The 9,546-nt window shown below is 40.4% G+C and overlaps 2 long non-coding RNA genes across 2 annotated transcripts; one reads left to right on the top strand and one right to left on the bottom strand.

Annotated features, from left to right (window-relative positions):
• Window positions 1-491: 491 nt before the first annotated feature.
• On the top strand, window positions 492-4,319 carry LOC140378230 (uncharacterized). The gene is made up of 4 exons (XR_011930157.1): window positions 492-629; window positions 3,570-3,607; window positions 3,752-3,851; window positions 4,249-4,319. It is a non-coding gene; the product is annotated as an uncharacterized lncRNA (long non-coding RNA).
• A 1,173-nt stretch (window positions 4,320-5,492) lies between these two features.
• On the bottom strand, window positions 5,493-9,308 carry LOC140378215 (uncharacterized). The gene is made up of 4 exons (XR_011930155.1): window positions 9,171-9,308; window positions 6,205-6,242; window positions 5,961-6,060; window positions 5,493-5,563 (listed from the first exon to the last, which is right to left on the bottom strand). It is a non-coding gene; the product is annotated as an uncharacterized lncRNA (long non-coding RNA).
• Between the last annotated feature and the right edge of the window lie 238 nt (window positions 9,309-9,546).

The raw sequence follows: 9,546 nt of genomic DNA, 5'->3' as shown, positions 1-9,546 counted from the left end.
GTAAACCAAGTAATAAAATAAGTAAGGCCTTAGCAGGTTAAAAAAAAAAATGCATACATTTTTTAAAAACATGAGCTTTCAGTTTAGTCCAGGCCTCACAAAAAACAATTGTAGATAACGTTCTGTAAATCAACAATGATGTACAAATGTATTTAATGCCAATGTTATAACAGACATTAATTTATAGATTTCGTGTGTAATATATATATATATATATATAAAATTTTACTGACTAGTCAGTATCAGTTGCAAACAAACACTAGCCTAGGAAAGTATCCAATTAATAAACACTATCCCCAGCACTGCATGTGTCTTTTTTATTTTTTTATTTTTTTTTATCTTTGATGACTTGTCCTGAGAACTTGTGGCTGCACAGTGCATGTGCCCTGCACACTTCTGATCTTATTATAGTCAAACATTAATTTGTAACTGCTTTGAGAAAAGCGCTAATACGTTAAAATTCATATGTTGCAGGTTAAAACCCTGGAGAGGGATCCACCTGATTCCACAGTGAGTTCACCTCATCAAGAGGCTCCTTCAGACAAGCTGTAGTGACGACGAGTACAAGCCTCCAGCAAGTCCAAGCTCTTCATCCTGCAGCAATGTCTCAAACTGCTCCAGCCTGTCGCGTGAGTCAAAACCAAAGCCAACACAGTCTTCAAAAACGTATTCAAAAAATCACCTTGTGCGCAATACAGAGATCACTGAAATGAGACAGAAAAGCTGCCAAACGGAACATGGTAAAAGAGTGTGGAACAAAGCTCATTACCGTGTTTACTGCAAGAAGTCAAATTTAAAAATGGCCCGGCATCTGCAGATGAAGCACATGGATGAAACTGATGCATTCAGCTTCCCAACTGGCTCCAAAGAAAGGAAGAAACTCCTAGAGACTCTGAGAAATAAGGGAGATTGGCAACATAACCAGGAAGTGCTTAAGGGTGGTAAATAAGAGATTGTAACATGGAAACAGCCCTCTGCAAATGCATCTGTTGATGACTATTTGCCATGTCAACACTGCTTTGCCATGTTTTAAAAAAGGAGACTTTTGGAGGCATGTTAAAAATGACAACTCTGACGTAGGAACACAAAGAAAATGAGTCCAGGCTGTCTCTTCCAAACTTCTTCCAATGCAAAAATCATCTAAGGGAGTCCAGAATGTCATTCAAAACATGTAACAAGACAGTATCACCGCTCGGGTTCGAAGTGATGAGATGATATGTAAATTTGGAGATTCATTGTATACTCGAAGGACGTGAACAATCTCCGCATCGTTATATTGCACACAAGCTGAGGGAACTTGGCTGTTTTGTGTTGGCAGCTAAACAAATTGACAAAAAATTAGTGGACTCAAAGACGTATCCAACCAACTTTAATTTAGCAATAGCAGCAGCTAGACAAGTGTCACACTTCAATGAAGACAAGATGGTATGGAAAACCTTCAACCGCTGTGAAAATAGGCTTTTCTCAAAGCAGCAACTGTAGCTTGGATTGGTCATTGCATCATGGTGTCGGATGCTTCTACTGAAAAAGACAAATGTTTTTAAGGAGGTTCTTGACAAAATGTGGTCAGACTATGTTTCTGCAAATGCCCACAGTTCCATGGAACAAAACAAATGGAACAAAGATGACAGTGTTCCGTTAACCAAAGACATTGCTGCCCTGCAGAATCATCTGTTACAGTTTGTCTTAGATCAGCTATGGCTTCTTCCTCAGTAGTCCTCAGTGTCGGCCCACAAACCACTTAGTGAAAGCCTTCTGGCTCAAGTCATAGTTTTCAACAAGAAACGTGAAGGAGAATCATCACGGATAACTCTAGAGATGTTTCTGAAAGCTGACACAGGCCAAATGAACCAGGACATTTATGAGACTCTGTCACCTGTGGAGAAAATGTTAAGCCACAGGCTCACTAGACTGGTAACGAGAGGAAAGAGAGGGCGAAAAGTACCTGTTCAGCGCACTAAAGCGTCCATTGCAAGCCTTGAAATAATTATTTTTACGTCCCTGTCAACATGACGGGTACCGATCATTTGGTACCTGTCATGGCTAATTCTGAATCGGTCACAAGGAAAGGAAAACAGAATAACATAATTAATGAAAAATTAACTTTTATTAACAGGTCTCTTTATCATTTACAGGCTGAGCAATAGATTTTCAAAGTTAGGGGCCAGGGGGGCCCCCCTACCTAAAAAAGTTAGGGGCCAGGGGGCCCCCCTACCTTAAAAAGTTAGGGGCCCCCCAGCAATTTCAGGGGCCCACAAGCGCGCGCGGCGTCATAAGAACAAGATAAATGTGTTGTTTTAAACCTGGTTATTAGCATGTAAAACAATTTAAAGTACTTGTATCTGTTATTTGATATGAAGAGCACAAATACGGAATCATATAAACCAGAGATCATGATCTTTAATACAGTTTAATTTAATATAATAATGTTTCTTAGATACAAAATAAATACTGTTTACAGCATTTGACACAAGGAGATCTTGTGGAATATATAAAATCACTGCCTACAAAATAAACTACTAACATATATACATTGCCCCGATGCTAACAACTCCAAAGGGGGCGGGGCCCTTGGATACTTCCACATCGACATTGTCCCTAATGTGCAAAATTACAGCTTTTGTTGCAAACAACTTTAAAAAGTCTGAATTGCGAACTGAGGAGATTGACGCCCGCCAACCTCGATATCACTTGTGGCGCAAAATTAGACCGGGCATTTCCGAGTACAACCGAACGCAGCGGCCAATCAGATGCCCGCTTTCATCGACATTAGATCACGGACACCGCTCGGCCAATGAGAAGCGAGAAGACTGCGAAGTGGCATGTCTGTCAAAACGAAACTTAAGCGATGGAAATGCCCGCACACATGCGCTCCGCTGCCTTCCTCCGCTGTATAACTACAGCAATAATCGTGGTCTGTAGTGCAGCGCGCCCGAGTTTGTGCATAAGAATCGCTTTGGGCATGTTCACCGCGCTGTTTTTGCCCATTAAAAATGTATATTACGGCGAAAAATTTGCGTCGGTCATTGTGTCCGGAGCCTTGATTTTGGAGTCGGTCAAAACTGATTTTTGCGCCGGTCATTGACCGTGTCCGGCCCGTTATTTCGAGGCTTGCATCGATTTTATGATTTCACTCCGGGACAAAGTTGGTTTGTCAGGACAATCCATTTTTGTTTGCAAAAATCGGCACAACAAATCCGTGGCTGTGACTGTTTGAGGATATTTTCCATTGAATGTAAAGCAGACGATCAAGAACTGCTCAGATCCACTAAATAACGAAAGCATGTGGCAACATTGTGCCAGCTCCTGGACCTGTCCGACCAAGAGCTTGAGCAGGTAGCAAAGTTTATGGGCCATGACACCAGAGTACACTGTAACTACTACAGGCAGACTGAGGAAAAACCTTCCAAGTAGCTACAGTTGGAAAGCTTTTATTTGCCATGGAAGGTGGAGCTGAGGCCCTTAAAGGAAACATTCTTCAGATCCTGGATTCAGCAGTCTCTGGTTTATACTGTCAAAATTAAAATGTCTATACATATCCTATGACTTCTAACTTCTCTTTTCTACAGATGGTGTTGGAAGAAGAGCGCGAAGAGTACCACCTCCAGTATGTAATTGCATCCATGTCCAATCATGGCTGCCACATTGTTACAAGTGTAACACAACATTGCACTAGATATTTGAATAAAGTGAACCACTGTAAAGATCTGACATAAGAATAATTAGTAGTAATGTATGCCTTTGTGTTCAGTGTCTGAACAATCTGATGGAGAGGACCACAGAGGAAACTATCCTGGAGCAGCCGTCCAAAAAACGACCAACAAAGCTGCACGTGAAGAAACGCCCTGACGGTACTTTTTTAAATTGTGTTAAGTTTACACCCTTGAGGGATGTTTTTAGTACAGCTGGAGGTCAGAAAACATGAGCGTCATGAGATGTAATTGAAAAAATTACACTATTAAATCTCCATTTAAAAAATTACACTATTAAATCTCCATTTAAAAACTCTTTTTAGTGAATTTGGGTCAGATGACACAATCCACTAAATAAACCTAATTTTATTTAATTTTAAGGGTTTACTACTACTGAGGTAGGTTGGATGGTTAGTTAGGGGGGTCTGGCCTGAATAGATGGAGAAATCCTGATTTAGGAAAATGTTTTATCCCATAATTTAGCTCTTGGGTAAAATAATGCTGAAAGAAATGTACAAAAACATTTTAAAAAGTTGTTTATGTGATTTGTGATCAGAGAGGAAACTGTCCTGGGCCAGCCGTCCATGAAAGCACCCAGAAAGAGACGCCAAAAGAAGCGTCCTGATGGTGACTAGTTTTAAGTTCTAAATTTTTGGGTGAAGGAATGCGCAAATTGACAAATATTTAAAAGAAATTATGTTATTTGTGTTTTTTAGAGTCTGAACTGTCGGATGGAGATGGGACAGGAGGCTGTAAACCAGCCAGAAAGAGACGCTTGAACACGTGCACTGACGGTGAGATGAACAGTGACAGCTGACAATAGGATAAGTTCTTGGCCTGACAAGAAGAAATTCTCACACTTTTAATAACTTAAGCCAATAATGTTATACTACATCAAACTGACTTTAAAAGATTTTTTTAAACTCATTAAATTATATATTTTTCTCTAAAATGTTAGATGACCTATGATTTAACTTCATATTATCTGTTACAGCTAATGTATATGCATTTCCCTCAGATGGAAAATACATATTTTGATTGGTTTGAATCCCTCCTCCCAGTGTGCACCTGTGATGGCAGGGATTCAAACCAATCAGACCTGAGTTCAGTTAAATAAATCAAATACTTTTTTTGGACCACAAACTTTAGACCGACAGCTGAATGTGAAATGAGGATGAGAGAGAACAAGTGACAACGAGGAATGACAATGTCCTAAAATGTACACCGTATGCATGTCCTCCCTTCTCTCTCATCCTCATTTCACATTCAGCTGTCGGTCTAAAGTTTGTGGTCCAAAAAAAGTATTTGATTTATTTAACTGAACTCAGGTCTGATTGGTTTGAATCCCTGCCATCACAGGTGCACACTGGGAGGAGGGATTCAAACCAATCAAAATATGTATTTTCCATCTGAGGGAAATGCATATACATTAGCTGTAACAGATAATATGAAGTTAAATCATAGGTCATCTAACATTTTAGAGAAAAATATATAATTTAATGAGTTTAAAAAAATCTTTTAAAGTCAGTTTGATGTAGTATAACATTATTGGCTTAAGTTATTAAAAGTGTGAGAATTTCTTCTTGTCAGGCCAAGAACTTATCCTATTGTCAGCTGTCACTGTTCATCTCACCGTCAGTGCACGTGTTCAAGCGTCTCTTTCTGGCTGGTTTACAGCCTCCTGTCCCATCTCCATCCGACAGTTCAGACTCTAAAAAACACAAATAACATAATTTCTTTTAAATATTTGTCAATTTGCGCATTCCTTCACCCAAAAATTTAGAACTTAAAACTAGTCACCATCAGGACGCTTCTTTTGGCGTCTCTTTCTGGGTGCTTTCATGGACGGCTGGCCCAGGACAGTTTCCTCTCTGATCACAAATCACATAAACAACTTTTTAAAATGTTTTTGTACATTTCTTTCAGCATTATTTTACCCAAGAGCTAAATTATGGGATAAAACATTTTCCTAAATCAGGATTTCTCCATCTATTCAGGCCAGACCCCCCTAACTAACCATCCAACCTACCTCAGTAGTAGTAAACCCTTAAAATTAAATAAAATTAGGTTTATTTAGTGGATTGTGTCATCTGACCCAAATTCACTAAAAAGAGTTTTTAAATGGAGATTTAATAGTGTAATTTTTTAAATGGAGATTTAATAGTGTAATTTTTTCAATTACATCTCATGACGCTCATGTTTTCTGACCTCCAGCTGTACTAAAAACATCCCTCAAGGGTGTAAACTTAACACAATTTAAAAAAGTACCGTCAGGGCGTTTCTTCACGTGCAGCTTTGTTGGTCGTTTTTTGGACGGCTGCTCCAGGATAGTTTCCTCTGTGGTCCTCTCCATCAGATTGTTCAGACACTGAACACAAAGGCATACATTACTACTAATTATTCTTATGTCAGATCTTTACAGTGGTTCACTTTATTCAAATATCTAGTGCAATGTTGTGTTACACTTGTAACAATGTGGCAGCCATGATTGGACATGGATGCAATTACATACTGGAGGTGGTACTCTTCGCGCTCTTCTTCCAACACCATCTGTAGAAAAGAGAAGTTAGAAGTCATAGGATATGTATAGACATTTTAATTTTGACAGTATAAACCAGAGACTGCTGAATCCAGGATCTGAAGAATGTTTCCTTTAAGGGCCTCAGCTCCACCTTCCATGGCAAATAAAAGCTTTCCAACTGTAGCTACTTGGAAGGTTTTTCCTCAGTCTGCCTGTAGTAGTTACAGTGTACTCTGGTGTCATGGCCCATAAACTTTGCTACCTGCTCAAGCTCTTGGTCGGACAGGTCCAGGAGCTGGCACAATGTTGCCACATGCTTTCGTTATTTAGTGGATCTGAGCAGTTCTTGATCGTCAATGGAAAATATCCTCAAACAGTCACAGCCACGGATTTGTTGTGCCGATTTTTGCAAACAAAAATGGATTGTCCTGACAAACCAACTTTGTCCCGGAGTGAAATCATAAAATCGATGCAAGCCTCGAAATAACGGGCCGGACACGGTCAATGACCGGCGCAAAAATCAGTTTTGACCGACTCCAAAATCAAGGCTCCGGACACAATGACCGACGCAAATTTTTCGCCGTAATATACATTTTTAATGGGCAAAAACAGCGCGGTGAACATGCCCAAAGCGATTCTTATGCACAAACTCGGGCGCGCTGCACTACAGACCACGATTATTGCTGTAGTTATACAGCGGAGGAAGGCAGCGGAGCGCATGTGTGCGGGCATTTCCATCGCTTAAGTTTCGTTTTGACAGACATGCCACTTCGCAGTCTTCTCGCTTCTCATTGGCCGAGCGGTGTCCGTGATCTAATGTCGATGAAAGCGGGCATCTGATTGGCCGCTGCGTTCGGTTGTACTCGGAAATGCCCGGTCTAATTTTGCGCCACAAGTGATATCGAGGTTGGCGGGCGTCAATCTCCTCAGTTCGCAATTCAGACTTTTTAAAGTTGTTTGCAACAAAAGCTGTAATTTTGCACATTAGGGACAATGTCGATGTGGAAGTATCCAAGGGCCCCGCCCCCTTTGGAGTTGTTAGCATCGGGGCAATGTATATATGTTAGTAGTTTATTTTGTAGGCAGTGATTTTATATATTCCACAAGATCTCCTTGTGTCAAATGCTGTAAACAGTATTTATTTTGTATCTAAGAAACATTATTATATTAAATTAAACTGTATTAAAGATCATGATCTCTGGTTTATATGATTCCGTATTTGTGCTCTTCATATCAAATAACAGATACAAGTACTTTAAATTGTTTTACATGCTAATAACCAGGTTTAAAACAACACATTTATCTTGTTCTTATGACGCCGCGCGCGCTTGTGGGCCCCTGAAATTGCTGGGGGGCCCCTAACTTTTTAAGGTAGGGGGGCCCCCTGGCCCCTAACTTTTTTAGGTAGGGGGGCCCCCCTGGCCCCTAACTTTGAAAATCTATTGCTCAGCCTGTAAATGATAAAGAGACCTGTTAATAAAAGTTAATTTTTCATTAATTATGTTATTCTGTTTTCCTTTCCTTGTGACCGATTCAGAATTAGCCATGACAGGTACCAAATGATCGGTACCCGTCATGTTGACAGGGACGTAAAAATAATTATTTCAAGGCTTGCAATGGACGCTTTAGTGCGCTGAACAGGTACTTTTCGCCCTCTCTTTCCTCTCGTTACCAGTCTAGTGAGCCTGTGGCTCAACATTTTCTCCACAGGTGACAGAGTCTCATAAATGTCCTGGTTCATTTGGCCTGTGTCAGCTTTCAGAAACATCTCTAGAGTTATCCGTGATGATTCTCCTTCACGTTTCTTGTTGAAAACTATGACTTGAGCCAGAAGGCTTTCACTAAGTGGTTTGTGGGCCGACACTGAGGACTACTGAGGAAGAAGCCATAGCTGATCTAAGACAAACTGTAACAGATGATTCTGCAGGGCAGCAATGTCTTTGGTTAACGGAACACTGTCATCTTTGTTCCATTTGTTTTGTTCCATGGAACTGTGGGCATTTGCAGAAACATAGTCTGACCACATTTTGTCAAGAACCTCCTTAAAAACATTTGTCTTTTTCAGTAGAAGCATCCGACACCATGATGCAATGACCAATCCAAGCTACAGTTGCTGCTTTGAGAAAAGCCTATTTTCACAGCGGTTGAAGGTTTTCCATACCATCTTGTCTTCATTGAAGTGTGACACTTGTCTAGCTGCTGCTATTGCTAAATTAAAGTTGGTTGGATACGTCTTTGAGTCCACTAATTTTTTGTCAATTTGTTTAGCTGCCAACACAAAACAGCCAAGTTCCCTCAGCTTGTGTGCAATATAACGATGCGGAGATTGTTCACGTCCTTCGAGTATACAATGAATCTCCAAATTTACATATCATCTCATCACTTCGAACCCGAGCGGTGATACTGTCTTGTTACATGTTTTGAATGACATTCTGGACTCCCTTAGATGATTTTTGCATTGGAAGAAGTTTGGAAGAGACAGCCTGGACTCATTTTCTTTGTGTTCCTACGTCAGAGTTGTCATTTTTAACATGCCTCCAAAAGTCTCCTTTTTTAAAACATGGCAAAGCAGTGTTGACATGGCAAATAGTCATCAACAGATGCATTTGCAGAGGGCTGTTTCCATGTTACAATCTCTTATTTACCACCCTTAAGCACTTCCTGGTTATGTTGCCAATCTCCCTTATTTCTCAGAGTCTCTAGGAGTTTCTTCCTTTCTTTGGAGCCAGTTGGGAAGCTGAATGCATCAGTTTCATCCATGTGCTTCATCTGCAGATGCCGGGCCATTTTTAAATTTGACTTCTTGCAGTAAACACGGTAATGAGCTTTGTTCCACACTCTTTTACCATGTTCCGTTTGGCAGCTTTTCTGTCTCATTTCAGTGATCTCTGTATTGCGCACAAGGTGATTTTTTGAATACGTTTTTGAAGACTGTGTTGGCTTTGGTTTTGACTCACGCGACAGGCTGGAGCAGTTTGAGACATTGCTGCAGGATGAAGAGCTTGGACTTGCTGGAGGCTTGTACTCGTCGTCACTACAGCTTGTCTGAAGGAGCCTCTTGATGAGGTGAACTCACTGTGGAATCAGGTGGATCCCTCTCCAGGGTTTTAACCTGCAACATATGAATTTTAACGTATTAGCGCTTTTCTCAAAGCAGTTACAAATTAATGTTTGACTATAATAAGATCAGAAGTGTGCAGGGCACATGCACTGTGCAGCCACAAGTTCTCAGGACAAGTCATCAAAGATAAAAAAAAATAAAAAAATAAAAAAGACACATGCAGTGCTGGGGATAGTGTTTATTAATTGGATACTTTCCTAGGCTAGTGTTTG

This window comes from Eucyclogobius newberryi, unplaced genomic scaffold, assembly GCF_026437365.1.
Source record: "Eucyclogobius newberryi isolate DKJ021-1_F unplaced genomic scaffold, fEucNew1.0.hap1 SCAF_4, whole genome shotgun sequence".
Classification (NCBI taxonomy): domain Eukaryota; kingdom Metazoa; phylum Chordata; class Actinopteri; order Gobiiformes; family Gobiidae; genus Eucyclogobius; species Eucyclogobius newberryi.
Note: the sequence above shows the minus strand (reverse complement) of the source record. Positions and strands in the feature narration are given on the sequence as shown.